This window comes from Apus apus, chromosome 7, assembly GCF_020740795.1.
Source record: "Apus apus isolate bApuApu2 chromosome 7, bApuApu2.pri.cur, whole genome shotgun sequence".
NCBI lineage: Eukaryota > Metazoa > Chordata > Aves > Apodiformes > Apodidae > Apus > Apus apus.
The window spans coordinates 9,120,359-9,136,355 of record NC_067288.1 but is presented as its reverse complement, the minus strand read 5'-3'; the positions used below and the strand labels follow the sequence as shown (position 1 = coordinate 9,136,355).

General features: G+C 37.4%; 1 long non-coding RNA gene across 2 annotated transcripts in view; it reads left to right on the top strand.

Moving 5' to 3' along the window:
- Window positions 1-15,418, top strand: part of LOC127386841 (uncharacterized) — a 61,671-nt gene extending 46,253 nt beyond the window's left edge. For both annotated transcript variants that reach the window (XR_007889993.1, XR_007889992.1), the window contains exons 3-6: window positions 11,128-13,688; window positions 14,326-14,393; window positions 14,477-14,548; window positions 14,633-15,418. This is a non-coding gene — a long non-coding RNA (uncharacterized LOC127386841). The remainder of the gene's footprint in view (window positions 1-11,127; window positions 13,689-14,325; window positions 14,394-14,476; window positions 14,549-14,632) is intronic.
- Window positions 15,419-15,997: the final 579 nt, after the last annotated feature.

The following is a 15,997-nucleotide window of genomic DNA, read 5'->3' as shown; positions in this document are numbered from 1 at the left end:
AAAGAAAATCCTGTAAGATATAATGAGCCTTCTGTTTTCATCTGGGCCATCCGGCTACTTGCTGGCAGAGTAATAAATAGAAATAAACTCTCCAGTTTGGTTCATGCAAACATTTTATCTTCTCAGGTTTAGTTTCAGTGGGCCTTAGCTAAAAGCTAATTTGCATTCTAAAAATCTTTCGCAGATCCTCGAATTCATACATTAACTTTTGCAGCTATCAAATTCATATGCATAAATACTGGGTTCGTATGTTAGATGTCTAGAATTAGCAGCTGAAACTAAAGCCTTTGATAATGGAAAAGACGACTTTGTGACTCTGATTTACCTGCTAAAGCTGTTTCTGAAGAACTACCCAGCTGAACTTTCCTTTATGCAGATTTCTTGGCTATGCTGTGTCACACATCACCCAGGAGCCGTCACTTCAGCAGAAGGAGGGGTATCTGTTTAGGCCTAAGAAGAAAGCAGAATATCCACCAAAGAATATATTAGCCTCTTATAAGGACAAGAAGAGTCAATCAAAACCTACAATTATTACCTCCATTTTCTAATTGAGGGAGAGGAAGGAGAAGCCCTCAAGATAGGTTAGAGCAGCCAAAGAACTGAAGTTTTAGAAATAATGTTACAATTATCTTCCAAGCATCTATACAGATTTATATCTAGGCAGCTATATATATATATTGCTTAAAGGTTGAAGAGAATGCTCCTAAATTAGGTGGAGAATAGTGAGAGTCACATGTCTAGAACTGCAGCCTTGAAACTTTGGATTTAACATTGCTGCTGTCACAGCAGTACAACCAGGAACTTTCTCCTGGAGTTTCTCCTGGCTGACAAGGGAGCAGGCACTTCCACTGCTTCCCTCCCAAGGAATAGATTACCCATCCAGGGCTTGGAAGACCTAGATTCAAATTCCAGTTTTACCAATGGAATTCTGAACCCAAATCTCACCCCTACCTGTGATTGGATATTCTGATTAAGAGGTGCTCTCAAGTGCCTCCTCAATAAGCTTTCTTAATTTGCAAAGAGCAATTAAATACGCAGTTGGCAATAGAGAATATGCTCAGCTACAGCTTGTTAATTGAGACACCAACTTCCCTCATTTTTAGGATTTGCTCCAGTGACTGCTCAGAGGAGCAAAGTACAGGGGAAGAGAACCACACGCTCCTTCAGCCTGTTGCACAAGACACTCCGAGGTGAGGCCAGCACAGTACTTCTACAGAGGTGCTCAGCATCAGCCTGGCCTAAGCAACAGAGAATTCATCTGGCAGATTATTTTGATGGCCAGGGTCTTTGGGCACCTCCATAGTGAGACAAGCACTGAATAGGGTGTTTTGAGGATTCAAATTTATAATTTAGGTACTATGTGCTAGTTAAGCACCTAAGCCAGCTGTGGAACATATTTAAATAAAATAACGCAGTTTGATCAGGCTTACATGAGGCTAATATCAGTGATTGTTTTAAATGTCTACTGAAAGTTATGTGCATGCTGGAAGTGTGATTGGAAAATACATTCTATTCTTATTTATACAATCAAACGGCTCTTGGTATTTTTGGGAAGACCCCTGGATTTTGCAAAAATTGGAAGTGCCATGAAGGTGCATTTACAATTATGAAAGTGTTTGTTTGCACATTTTCTGTATGCCATCTCTGTACAGACATCATCCGGGTGGGGAAAGCTGGAGGCAGCTGAACTGCTTTGTAGGTTCTCTGCCGGCTGGCGTTCTGTGCGTGTGCATCTTGGTGTTGATATTTAGACTTGATTGGCAGCAAAAAACTATTTAAAATAGAAGAATTTCTAAATTCACTAAAGTCTTGGCAAGTGAAAAACTGAATGACAAATACCACAGTTACTGAGCATAAAGACATTCCACATAAGATACCAAAAGGAAGCAAAATAGGATCATGCTACCAGTTGAGACCAGAGACCAGTTTAATTCCTTAACCATGCAGGACATCAGGACATTTGTTATGTAACAGCAACTTCAGATGGCATTTTTAAATCCTGCCACCTTTTCACTGAAGAACAGATTAGACTTCTACAGACTCTGAGAGACAGGGAGCAGAGCCAGCAGCAATATTTAGCACAGAGTGACTGATTTCTGGCACTAACTTCTCTGCATCAAGAATCTGGCAGCTTGGTAGATGTATTTCAAAGACACTGATTGAATAGTTGATACCAGTGCCATACAAAGGCCCAAAACAGTGCAAGAAAGACTGAGAAAGTAGATCCTAAGCCCCAAGACTACATTAATTTTTATTTTAAATAAAGGTAGTGGGGGAAAAAATCCTGGGCAGAATGCCAAAACCAAGAGAATACAGATCCTATTCATCATTCACCTTCTGATTATGCATCTCTGACAAATTTTATAACATATATCAAAAACCTTAGATGCAAAGAAGTCATAACGCAATGAAGACTGTATTCCTAGCTTTCATGAGACATGGTATAATCTGCAATTATTTGACCAATAAAACTATCCCTATTTCCCCTCAGAATTTTAAGACTTCAACAAGTCTTCTTATTTATAAAGATTGTTTTATTTACTCTCATTCACTACAGCAAGGACTTTTTAATTGCTGAAACTCCAATTCATCACCACCAGCACTGTATGAAAAACTGCTGACCATTTAAGAAAAGCAGCCATGTTTTGTTGCTGACTGTCAAAATTGAACCAATTTATAATCTTCAAGTTCCTTTTCAACCAGGATGATTCTTGGATTCCGTGAATGTACAAACTTTGAATGCTTTTGCACTGTAAAATTTTGCAGCTTCTTGTGGCCAATAGGTCGAGGGAGGCCATTCTCTCCCTCTACTCTGTACTAGTGAGGCCACAGCTGGAATACTGCATCCAGCTTTGGGCTCCACAGTTCAAGAGAGACAGGGAGCTACTGGAGAGAGTCCAGAGGAGGGTGACGAAGATGATCGGGGGACTGGAGCATCTCTCTTATGAGGAAAGGCTAAAAGAGCTGGGACTCTTTAGCCTGGAGATGAGAAGGCTGAGGGGAGACTTTATCCATGTATATAAGTATCTAAAGGGTGAGTGCAAGGGAGATGGAGACAGGCTCTTCTCAGTAGTTCCCAGTGTCAGAACAAGGGCAACAGGTACAAGTTGGAACATAGCAAGTTCCATTTAAATATGAGGGAAAACTTTACAGTGAGGGTGATGGAGTGCTGGAATAGGCTCTCCAGGGAGGTTGTGGAGTCTCCATCCCTGGATATATTCAAAACCTGTCTGGATACAGTCCTGTGTAAAGTGCTCTAGGTTATCCTACTTCAGTGGGAGAGTTGGACTAGATGTCTAGAGGTCCTTTCCAACTGAAGCAATTCTGTGATTTTGACCTTTATTCATCAGCATAAAAAGATGTTTACAGACTTACACCTTGTGAAACCAGAAGGGAAGTCAAATAAGGCTGTTTTATATCCTTAGTAGAGGAGGAAAGGGTGGGGAAAGAGGAAAAAAATCTTACTGGAATATAACAGGCAAGCAAGACAACTCTCTCCAGAACATTTTTTCAATTTGCACAGTGAAACTTCCTTTCCATTTGTCTGAAGTCACCAGGAATGTGTTTTAGGAGCTAATCCCTTCACATTTGGTTTACTCAGCATAGGCCCGATCAAAATAAGGATTTTCAAATGCATGACCAACCCAATCCACTTCCTCACTTACTTGATCTTTTCAACTACATGCATGACATGCATCAACAACTACTGAAATAGAAAATTAGCTATGTTTACACACAATACATAGGAGTTTCCCAATAGAAAGGATGGAACATAGTTACATGCTTTTTCCTATAATCCACTGAAAGTTAGATTTCTCTGCCTCTCCCTCAGTGTCTTGGCTTAAAATACTCAAGTCCGTATAGACATTTTCTCAGTAAAGACATCTAGGGTTATGCTGCTGTTGATTCATTCATAACGAGCCTTTGTGCTTTCCAATTTCATCCAATAATTGAAGTGTAAATGCAAGGGATACACAGTTGCCTGTTTAAGTATATTTCAAAGATTTTCCTTTATAGTCCTACATTCTCTTCTCCCTGGATGTTTAGGTTTTTAAACTACGTGTTTTCAACTTCTTCTGATGACACAAGACAATGAGGGACCATATATTTTCCACAGGATAGGGACATCTGATGCCTGAACATCAGCAAGTCAGTATTTGGTGTGGCACAAAGAAGTATCCAAGTGGGAAGGAATTTAAAGATTTAGATCTAAGTAAGAACTCAAATGAACCCAATCTGAACTGCAGGCAGGAGTCCAAAATGAAGTTTGAAACTACCCTCAAAGTCAGCATCTGTTTATTTGAAGACACATTAAAGTCATTCAACAATTACAGAACAAAATGGAAGAGCGAGCAAAACAAAACCAGCGAATAGGAGCAAACTCTTTTTGCACTGTATCATGCCCAGCATTTATGTATCAGCACATCTCAGATACACGTATGGAAGACTGCGTTCTAATCTTGCAAATGTGGGTAGAGATAAGAAAGGGGAGAGTAAACTATAACATTAAGCTTCCCCTCCCTTTTGCCTATACATTACTGGATGATACTGCCATTTTTCTCCAAATACTTGAGGAATTCACTGCCTTTGCAATAAAAAGAGCAGAAGACTGAAAGTAGATGACTTGTCTATGCATAACTTACACAAAAATATGCACAAAAAAACTTGTCTTCTCATTCCTTTCTGTTTTTTTCCCTAGGAGAGGTGGGGTAAATTGCTAAGTATTTTAGCTACTCTTCATTCTCCTTCAGCATTTCACTGTCTTATATTATATGAGCAGTGCAATGGACAGCATATGACAATATCACCAAGCTCTAAAGACAGACTTTCAGACTAGACCCTCAAAATGCCAATTAAGCATGATCCACATTTCACAACAAGAAAAATAAGCTCCAGAGACATTAACAGATTGGTTATATGCTTTCTTTGGTCATATTATAATCTTCTTTCCTAGTAACTTTTTTATTTCTTTTCTTCATATTCCATCTCCCACAGCCTTAAGGGACAGTATCTGGAACTTTAAACCAATTTCAATCAAAGCGATGAGGTCAGTCATCAGATCCACGGGACCAGCAAAATTAAAACATTTACCCCAAGTTCACGTGCAGTGCCCTTTTCTGACAGCTACACTGCATGCTAGTTATCAGGTTGAATTGAAAACAAAAGTTATGTTAAAAGACAGCAGGATCATTATTTCTCCCTTCTGCCCACCTCCTCAAGTGCCCGAGGTCATTTTCCACAACAAAAATGAAAGCCTTTCTTGGACATGTTTTTGTGCTAAACAGCAGTGGTTAATTTCTTGCAACTAATTAGTTATTCAAGTGAAAGTCTAATGATCCTCCAACATGATTGAAAGTGCTTCAATTGAATTTCCTGCTAACAGCATACTTCTAGAAAAGATGCAATAAATCAGCAGGGTTATAGAAATCTTTAAACAAAGCAAGTCTACAACAGGAACCCATTAAAGATACAGCTATGTAATATTTATGTACCTAGCTGACTTGTGCTTTTAACCTAGCACTTTCAGCTACAGCTTTTTAGCACCTGGGTCATATTCACTAAGAATGAAATTCACCCTACCTGCTAAAAGCCAGCATAATGTCTCTGCATTAGGTGTTCAGAGCATAGTTATCACAGGACTTAAGTGATAGAGCCTTCCCACCAAATGAAATTTCATCCTAATTTTTCTAAAGAAAAATAAAAACAGAACACCTTTAAGCAGCACAGATTTTGAATCTGTGAGCCACAAACTCCCCGAGTACCCTTAACAAGAAAATCATGGGTCTCTAAACAAGAAAGGCTTTATAAAATCCAAGGAGGTATTGAATGCGGAAACAAATCTCTCAGAATAGCCAGTGTCACCTATGGTTGTTCAGATTACGATTTGTTAAGTATTATTACTGAGATGGCAATAGTGGATGTCTAGAGATTTTTAGAGAAGGTGCTGACTATATAAAGTGTTATTCACTTACTCCAAAAACTATTAATTTATTACAGTTTAGGTGTTGAAATGTATTAGGTACTGCAGAAGAGCAAAACTCAGTTGTGTAGAAACATTTTGATTGTGTTTCACCTTCTGAATGCTACAGATGTACAAGTCTGATCTCCTGAAATCTCCTAAAGGAAGAGGCATTTAACTTCCTTTTATCAGATTTAACTACATCTGTGTGCACAAACATGTATCTTTGAAACACACATTGGCGTAGTGAAGCAAAGGGAACAGTTTAATAATGCCCACTTACTTTTGCTATACATGCTTTCCCTCATTCCTTTCACTCATTTCCTTCATTGCCAATCTCAATGGCAATGAGATTGCCAGTCAGTCTTACCACATTTTCAAGAGACAGAATTTGGATTTATGAACCAGTTACAGTCAAGTTCTCAAACACTGCTTCCTGGCCTGCCCTTCCTTACTTCAGCACATGGCTGAAAAAAGTGAAACCTCAGTGCTGTGGGGCTGGAAAAGGGAAACTTCAGGAAGGGATGTAGGAACTGCATTTCCTTTGACTCTGGGAGCAAGGAAGAAGCAAGAGGGTTTTAATAAATTAGAAGGACAAGAGGATAGAAGGACAGAGAAAAGGAGAACAAACATCACTCCCCCTTCCCAATAAAGTCACCTTTGCTCACCATAGGTTTTTGGGCCAGTGACCACTTTCAACTCACACTTTGTTGGAAAAATAAATTAGGAGTCCAGCTTAATTTTGTCAATAGAAAGTTTAAAGTGGTCACTGGAGCACAAAGAGCTTTTCAAAGTACAGCTGAGCTCAAAGACAAGGCAGAAGATATTGAGAGAGTGACAAAAATACAAGCAGACTGAAAAATGGTGCAACTTCAATGTTTTTAACAATTAAGATAACAGTTCCTGCCATCATGGCCAATTTTTCATTAGAACAATATATATTACTTAAAAATACCTTTGCCAGGGCAGACAATTAATTAGTTTGTGCATGTTAGTCTTTACAAAAACAAACAAAAAAACCCCAAACAAAAAAAACACCCAAAAACAAACCAGAAAAATGTAAATAAATCAGGCATTTGACCTCTGAATACATGGGATTATGCTTTGCATTTGTGGTGTAACTCATTGGATCCAGTACAAGCAACTCTGCTGCAACGGGTTTTGCTATGCTAAATATTTAAACTGTATGCCCAGTCCTTCAAGGTCTGAGCTTATTCTGTGTTCAGAGCTTTGTAGGGTTAAGTCAAAAGCATATTTGTTTTGAATGGTTGTTCCTAGAAAAAAACAACAACAACCAAAACTTGTTTACATCATTTAAGATGCCAAAAAGCTTAGCTCAAGAAAAAAAATGCTGAAAAATGCAATTCTATAGAATGGTCTCTGCTGTTGAAAATAAGTTACACAATCAAAAGGCATGTTTTGCCAACTCTGGACCAAAACCAGTTTTGTTTACAACCTGGAGCAATGACTAGCACAAAAAGATTCCTAGGAATTTCCTCTTCTCCCTGAAGATATCAATGAGCCCTTCTACTACCCCTGACTGCACGTTGTAGTGATTGCAAGTTAGGCATGTCTTGTTGGTCCTATACAGCAGCTTTTATTTATCAGAGCATACAGAACATGATGGAGTCCACCTATCCTATGAAAACTTTGTTCCCATCTGAGGAGTACCTTCAGCTCGGGTAAGAGAGATGTTACAACACATCTGTTTAACAAAAGCTCCTCTACTGTTTTCTTAACTTGCATTTATATCTTAAGAACAAGATATAGCCAACATTTACATACAAAGACCCATGGAGTGTTCAGCATACTCTCAAATTGCATTTGTGGTCCAACTTCTGTTCTAATTGAATACCTTAGTTAGTATCCAGTAATGAGTAATAACCACAGTATTTGAAAAGACATTTTTTCATACCTGTATGCTAGCAAGAAAGCTAGTACACAAGGATTAGGAAGTACAGGAAGTACACAGAACTCAAAAAGGTGTCTCTAGTCCAGTGAAGAGGTGATTTCCCCTCTGAGGGCCTGGGGCAGCATGCCTGAAATGCTAATAGCTTCAGTGGTGTGCAATAACCCTATATTGTTTATACAGCACTTCACATGTTCAAAGCACTATGAGGTATCAGTCATCGCTACATTTTATGAGGCTGTATTACCCACTAAACATTAGGGTTCAAATGAGTTGCTCTTGATCAAAAGAAACTTTGTGCAGCAGGACCATAATTGTTTGAATTTGATAATTCTTGCATCCCATTCCTATGGTGACTCAGAAAGAAGAGGGGGATAGAATACTAAAGCCTGTTGCTAATGTACTCTGGTCTGGTAGAGATACAGGCACATGAAGAATCCTTTAGCACCTTTTCTGGTAACTTCTAAAAAATTACTAAAAATCAAATGCAAAAATTAAACCATCTTTTAAAGCCCCCTCCCCCCCATGTTTTTCTGAATATATGTATTTAATACAATCACTGCAAAGAACCTAAAAGTCAATATAAAAACTGTACCGAAATGCTCCAGAAATCCTAAAATGGGGATCCTCATTCCTTGTGAAGCAGTTTTGTGTTTTTTAAAACTAAGAGTATTAGTAGGCATATTAAAAGTAACCAGCCTGTTTTCTGCAGATGAAGAACTGCAATCTCTTTTCTAACACAACTACAGTAGGACTCAAACTTTTAGAAATACAGAATATTTTTACTCTCCACTTTCATACATACTTGCAGTCTATGAAAATTCACTTGCTTCTGTTGACATTTATAAGTCTAGCCTCAAAATATCAAGTCTCCATTCCCATGAAATAAATACAAAGACAATGTTGAAAAACAACTAATGAATCCACAGTCTTGTCACACATGACAACCAAATATATGCTTGATATAAACACTACTCAGGATACATCCTTAAGATTATTCTCTTTATAGCTGAAAGCTTGTTGTGAAATTACTAACACTGAGATTGAAGATAGCATAAAAAAGCTTCTTAACCTCTGCCTTTCCATCCAGAGGCCGTCCTATCATACCCTATTGTCTGTCCCACATGTTACATTGTGACTTGTACACAGTCTTGGTTTCCACATGTACTATGTTTTCTGAGTGCTACACACAGTCCAGATTCAAATATTAAAAGGATCCCTGTTTAAGACTATCACAGGAAGGGGAGGGTAAGAATTTGCCTTCAAAGGCAAATAAGTACAGAGAATTACTATCAGAACCTGTTGTGTTTTAGCCAAGTTGATCATGTTGTTCAATATTTACCCTCTCTATCATACAATTTCCATGTAGATGTTTTTTGAGTACAGTCTACACAGAACTCTATGCCAGACTGTCTGCAATTCCTACTGTTTTGACTTACAATGCCTGAAAACCTAAATTACTGAAATGTTTGCTAAAATACTAAAAATTAAGCATAATGGCAGAAGGTAAGCATTACTTCGTGGATATTAATGTGAACAACAGTAAAAAGCAGTTACCATACCATACAATGATCTACAGAAAATATGTTAGCATATGATTTATAGACACTGAAATATGTGCATATCTTCCATAAACAGTAATGTGTTACAGTAACAAAGAATGAGGAACTGTCATCCAAAAGGCTGAGAAACTGCAGGCAGTATTACAACTTATTCACCGATTTCTTGGCTTAAAATAAAAAGCGAAGCATATAGGTCCAGTGCTGTGATCCTGTATGTTGGAAAAGCTTGTACAATTTCAAACAGGACTAACAACACAAAGTAATAAATTGCAGAGGTAGGCTCAATAGGTCAGATATAAAAGTCTGTCTAGAACACATGAATGTAACTATGATAATTTATATTGAAGTACAGTAAGTCTAAAGCAGTAAGCAAAAAGTAAATATTTTCTTGGGTATTATTACATTAAATTTTGTTTTGGAAATGTCTTTAATATCAAAATTTAACAAAATAGCAATCAGGGAAAATTCTAATGGGCAAAGCATAGTTTTGAACTCTGCAATTAAAGTATTTCTGGAAGTACAATCAAATATTTGATTTAATGCTTCTCCCTGCATTTTTTCTGTTCATAAATTAGCTTGAATAATCAGCATGCCACCTCATGGCTTGTGTTGTAGTCATGTAATATTACCTGTTATTTAATTTCAAGAGCACAGTCAATGATCAGAAAGCAGACTTACTAAAAATCTTAGTTACAAGCTACAAGCACACGAACTAGTATACCTGAGGATATCCTGGTGTCTCAGCCAGCAGAACTCCAGTAGGAGTCATTAAACTGCAGATTGTTCTGTGATGGCTATGCATGGCAAATAAGTTTTGATTTAGTTTAAAAAACAATCTTGTGGTTATTATTTCACCTGAGAAAGTGTTTTCCAGTGTGCCAAGGTATTTTCCCCCTCTAATTTCATGAGCAGGAACTAGGATGATTACACGAACTTTAGATTTCGTCTTACCATAATGTACAAAAAAAACAGCCTTTAAATGCAGAATTTAAACATGGCAATCACAATTTTCCCTCTTGCCTCAGACTGGCATGCACTAGTGCTTCAAGATGTTATGCAGCTGCTACTTTTCTCCAGAGATGGCTGGACTCCAGTAAATGGTGAATACTCCCTAAAACATCTTTTTTTCCAGCTGAGGTTTACCAAGATGTTTCCATAGATTGAAGGCTACATGAAAACATGGTGATTGTCTAGTTGAATTTCTTGAAAAACCTTGGCCTTGGAATCACTGTACTGGTAATTAGGAGCTGATGCTATACTCCAACGCACTGCAGAAACAACTGCAGTTAGTGTTTGTAGCATACAGTGAGAGTCTTAGATTACAAAGAAGTTTTAGATTCTGTTTTTGCAGTTTTTTAGACCCCAAAAAATGAACACTTTTCATTTCTTTAGAAAAACAAAAACTTCCTCTTGATAGCTGCACAGAGGTTTTACTTTCAGCATATAACTCAAAGTCACCCAAGAATAAATTGAATCTCTAATAACTACAGTCAGCTGGATTTAATACCTTTTGGTGGAATCACAGCAGTGTCAATACTTGCTGAGATTTACTATTACTGCTAATTTACTGCAGGTAAAACATCAACAAAACATTAAAGCTTTTCATTTGAGAAAGGTCTTATATAAAAGACCAACACGCAACATGAAAACTATTATAACAAGAGCTAACTGATCCTTCTACTTCACTTTTTTTCCAGATAAGCATCCAGGTGCCAGCTGGTGTAAATGCAGATGCCACTGACGTCAATGGAGCCATATCAGTTTACACCATTTGACAATCTGATTCCAAGTGTGTCAGTGGCATTTTTAGACACTGCCACTGGAATTCATTTTTACAACACAATTAAAATACATCCACACGTTGCATTTCTTCCTGTCCCTAAGTATGGAACTGGAGGCCTGTTGACAAACCGTGGGAGAGGGCAAGCGGGAGGTGGAAGTAACCAAGAACTGTATCCATGAGATAACCTTGCAATATGAGTATTAACAGTATTGTTCTGTTGTCTTCCTTTTATACAAAAGAATATTGGCCTTCAAAAAGTCTTAGCTCCAACTTCCAGTAAGAATTCAATGCCAACAAAAAAGATGCTGTAAACCATGCAAAGTATCTACCATACATGTTAACATACTATTTTAATCAGCATACAGTATATTCAGACTGTTTTAATGCATCATTAGGGAAATTATCTAAAATAATAAGAAACCAACCCCCAAACTAAAGTTCTTAAGTATTTGTTCCTGCACAATCTAACTGCTGTACAAGCAGTAATAGACTTAAAAGTACTAAAACAGTTGTTTGAAGTAGCCTGCCAGCCAGAGGTTTATGACATCTCCATTTATATTTCATCAAGCATTTATGTGGGGGAGGGAGAAGGAAGAAAGGAAGACATGGGCAAATTAGTAGGGCAGAGTAGTACTTCACAACTCCAGTCACCATTTCTAAATAGGGAGAGGGAGGTTTTATTATTATTTTATGTAAGGCAGCTGTAAAATAAATTGTACTGCGTAACAGTTGTCAGTATTAATAAATACAATGAAGCTGAATATTAGTCTTTTGATTCAAGATACCAAGGACAAATCAAAAAGCTAAATAATTAGAACCTGAGATGTAGTTCAGATAGCACTGAAGCAATTGTGCAGCGCAACACCCATATCTTCAATTTAGGTCATGTCATCAAGAGGAGGAAAAGGACTGAAGACTAAAGATGAGATGCTCTACTTCACACAGTTGCCCTCTGGAAGGACTGGAAAAGGCAGTCACTTAGATTAAGTACAGGTCATTGGACAAGATATCTAATCTATTCCTAAGACAGGCAGCTCTGGCAGTCCAAATCCCTATGGCCTTTACAGCAACACAATGAACTACTTCCTCATGTACCTCTGTCAATTCAAGTTAGGTTCCAGTTTTTTTAAAGCAATATTTCATGTACACCATCACCCTATTGCTCATAGCAAGGAAAGTGCTTTGGTTTATTTATGACCTACTAACCTTAAATAAAAAATACAACAAACATATCTAATCTGAATGTTCACATAAGCCTGGAGACCTGAAATAAAATTTAAAATAAAGCTGGCACTTGTAAGAACTAGCTAAGCCCGGCAAAGGATTTTAAAATACATGAAAACCAGACGAGAAAAGATGAAAGAATTTTTACCCTGTATAACCTGCACACATCAGGAATCAGGGCTGGAGCTCAAAAATACCTTTTATTTTTTCACTTACAGGTTTCAGCCTGTTACAACAGAGGCTAGGTAACCAAGGAAAAACTGAGATTTTTGCATTGGGGTGTGGGGAAGGAATAGTAACAACCTATGAAAATAACTCTTTCTAAAATGTAATCCACCAAGCTGCAAGCTTTACACAGCTCCTCTTATCCTACAACCTCACTGCCAGGTAACAGCCAGGTAATACCCCATATTGAAATATGAAGTGACAGATGAAAGCAGGGAATAAGAGTATGGGAGAAAGTACTGAAATAAATTACATACAGAAAGAAGCTTATAGGGGCGGATGTGCAACCCTCAACCATAAAGTCTATACATTTGGCTAAACCAATGACAAGCAGATGTAAATGCACAAAAGGCAAGTGAGTTGAAGAGCCTTATACTCTCATCACTCATGCTGGTGTAAGGCACTCCTTTTACAACATACATGGAATTTAACTGTGGAAAAGCAGTATAAAACAAGGGTAAAAAAAGGAATTGACTGCCATATTTAATTAAAACTCAGAATATTTATAATCACACTGGCTTTCCTAAACAAACCAAACCTAATCTACCATAAAGAAAATTAGTTGCTTCTGTTCTTTTCTAGTTCTCCAACAGGCTATATTACTGTCCTTTACATGTATTTGATAGAAAATACAGTTAAATTATATAACAAATACCTCTACATGCAGAGCATTTAGTTGAAAGAAACAACTAGAATAAAGTCCTTGTCATGTTGTTTGTTTACAAAATATAGGCACTACACTCATGACCTGCAGTCTTTTGGTGCTGGTTTCCTTTACACAAGCACAAACAATTTTAACCAAAAAGCCCCTACAATCATTAGGATTTTTTAAATAATCACACATGTATAAGAAAGAGTATAAGAAATCTTTTACCAAATGACAAGGCAAAAACCTGATAAAAGCCAATGAACCAGTCAGAATTTCAGTGCAACAAGCTAAGAGTGGACCCAGCAAAAAAGAACTCTGACCAGCTGAGCTGCAAGACCACCTTCTGTAGGACAACTCTGCTCACAAACACCAATAAGGTAAAATTCCTAGCTTAACACATTCTGCCTTCTGATCCAGCTTCTAAATCCCCTCCCCTACAACACAAACATTACAACACTTTATTTAATAATAAGGACAATTGAGTTGGAAAGCTCAGAAAATTGGAAAAATCTGTGCTACTGTGGAAATTTTTAAGAATAAGCACTTCACTGTGTGATGATCAAGTTCTGCATATGGACAGCATGCTGCCACCTAAAAAATATAGGGAAAAAAATTTAGGTTATCAAGGCTTGAAATACATTCACCTTTTTTCCTCCTAAAAACTATCCTAACAGAATCTGCATTTATGACAATTTGTAAGGAAAAAGGGCCTTCTGCCTCTGACATTTATTGATAAATTAAGTCTTCTTAAAAGAAAATGCTTCAATCAATCCTAAGCAAGTTTAGATCAATTGAACTATGTCAGCAGAAATTTTACTCAATCAGGAAATCTATAATTGGTAACACTAATTCATAAAACTCTTACCCAGCTCTGTTCACATATGGGATCTTGGGTTTTGGTTTGCTATGTAGTTCAGTTTCACGAAATAACAGACAACATTAATTCACTCATGCCTGCACCCCCAACGTATATTGTTAAAGCCTGAATAAGTGAAATATATTTTCTTTTCATAGAAAGAAGTTTGGAAAAGTGCCAGCTCCTTGCACAAAGACTGAAATAAGATGGGCAGAGATGGGTGTTGGTAAGAGGAAAAAAAAATGTCTGAAGTTGCATCTTCTTTATGACTAAAATAATTGTGTGAATTTTGATTCCCCCTCCTTTCAGACATTTGAGGATGCTGTCAAGTCAATGGAGTTCTGTTGTAGTGGTTGCTTCAGTGAACATTCAACGCTGTCGGTGAGTTTGGAATTAAAGTGAAAACCATCGACCGTTGATTGTACCCTCCAGCTAACCATCCTCCTCCTTACTTCATGCTTTCAGGCCTTAACACCGAAGATAGCAACCTAACCACCACATGATGTTTCTCCCCCACTCTGCCAAGCTTCACAAAAAAAGGTCACAATCAACATTCATTGCTGTCGGTGGGTTTAACTATGTGGACAAGCTCACTGAACAATGAATGCAACTGTGGCCCCACATGTTACAGTTGCCGTTGAGATGAACAGCAGCTCTGAAAGCAGTAGTGAGAAGCAAATACTTCCTAGAGGCAACATTTTTCGGGTAAAAAAAATAGTTGAGGATATTCACTTTTTGCTTGCTTGTTTTTAAATGTGTTTAACTTAGCTGACTAGAAAAAAAAAAATCCATGCCTTCTGGAATATTGTCCTACCAGGGTTCAGCCACATTGAAACCATAAAAAGTCTTATTTAGTATGTGGAAATAAATAATATAGGGAACTTCATGTATATCCGCTTCTAAGGACTCTGAGCATAAGAGAAAATAATATTTAAATCTCATTTTAAGTAGGCCTTGTGGAGCAGTTCAAGAGTTTCTTCTATACTTGTTATGACAAACAGAAGTGGGAGACAGAGCTCAAAGATAAGAATAAAATGCTATATCAGACATTAATTCATTTGATGTGAAACTGAGTTTAAGCACCTAAAGAAATACTATTAGACAGTACATGCTATTACATTGGCTTTTAAGGATCTTACAGATGACAGAGAAATGTATATCCAGAAAAACTAACAGTAGCTAAATGTAAAATTACTGTAAACTTTGGATACCTATGTCACAATCTCGGTATTGCTGATAGTAATAAGTAAATAAAAGTGTAAATAAAGTTCACAACTTTGTCCTTATTTTCGTACAACCCTTTATTAACCTGGTCAGACACACAGAAGGAACAGTCTATATTTCTCATATCACCCAGTCATCCAAGGTAAGTGCAGCCTTTAGAGTTAATGCAACTCATTCTGCAGTAGAAATTGCTTCTAAAAGTTAGGTAATCACACAGCATTCATATTGTTCCCCCTATTAATGGGAGGTCCATTAACAATACCTTCATCTGAATATTTATAAAGCTTCCTCAGCACCTCAAGTACTCAAGTTTTCTTGAGTTCTATACTTGTTTTATCCATGCTTCACCAAGCAGCGACTGAACAGGATACAAGCACATCAAGGCTGCGATGGGACTACAGTAATTGCTTCTTGATCTTCATGCTACCAGTCTATTTAAAGGTACTTTTAAATCCCAAAAGGGATTGTATGTGAGACTGTGATCTTTACAGGACAAAAAAAAAAAAAAAATCAGTTCCTTAAAGACATAATCACACTAACAAATTACATCAGGAAGAAATTCTTCATTATGACAGTGGTGAGACACTGGAACAGATTGCCCGGGGA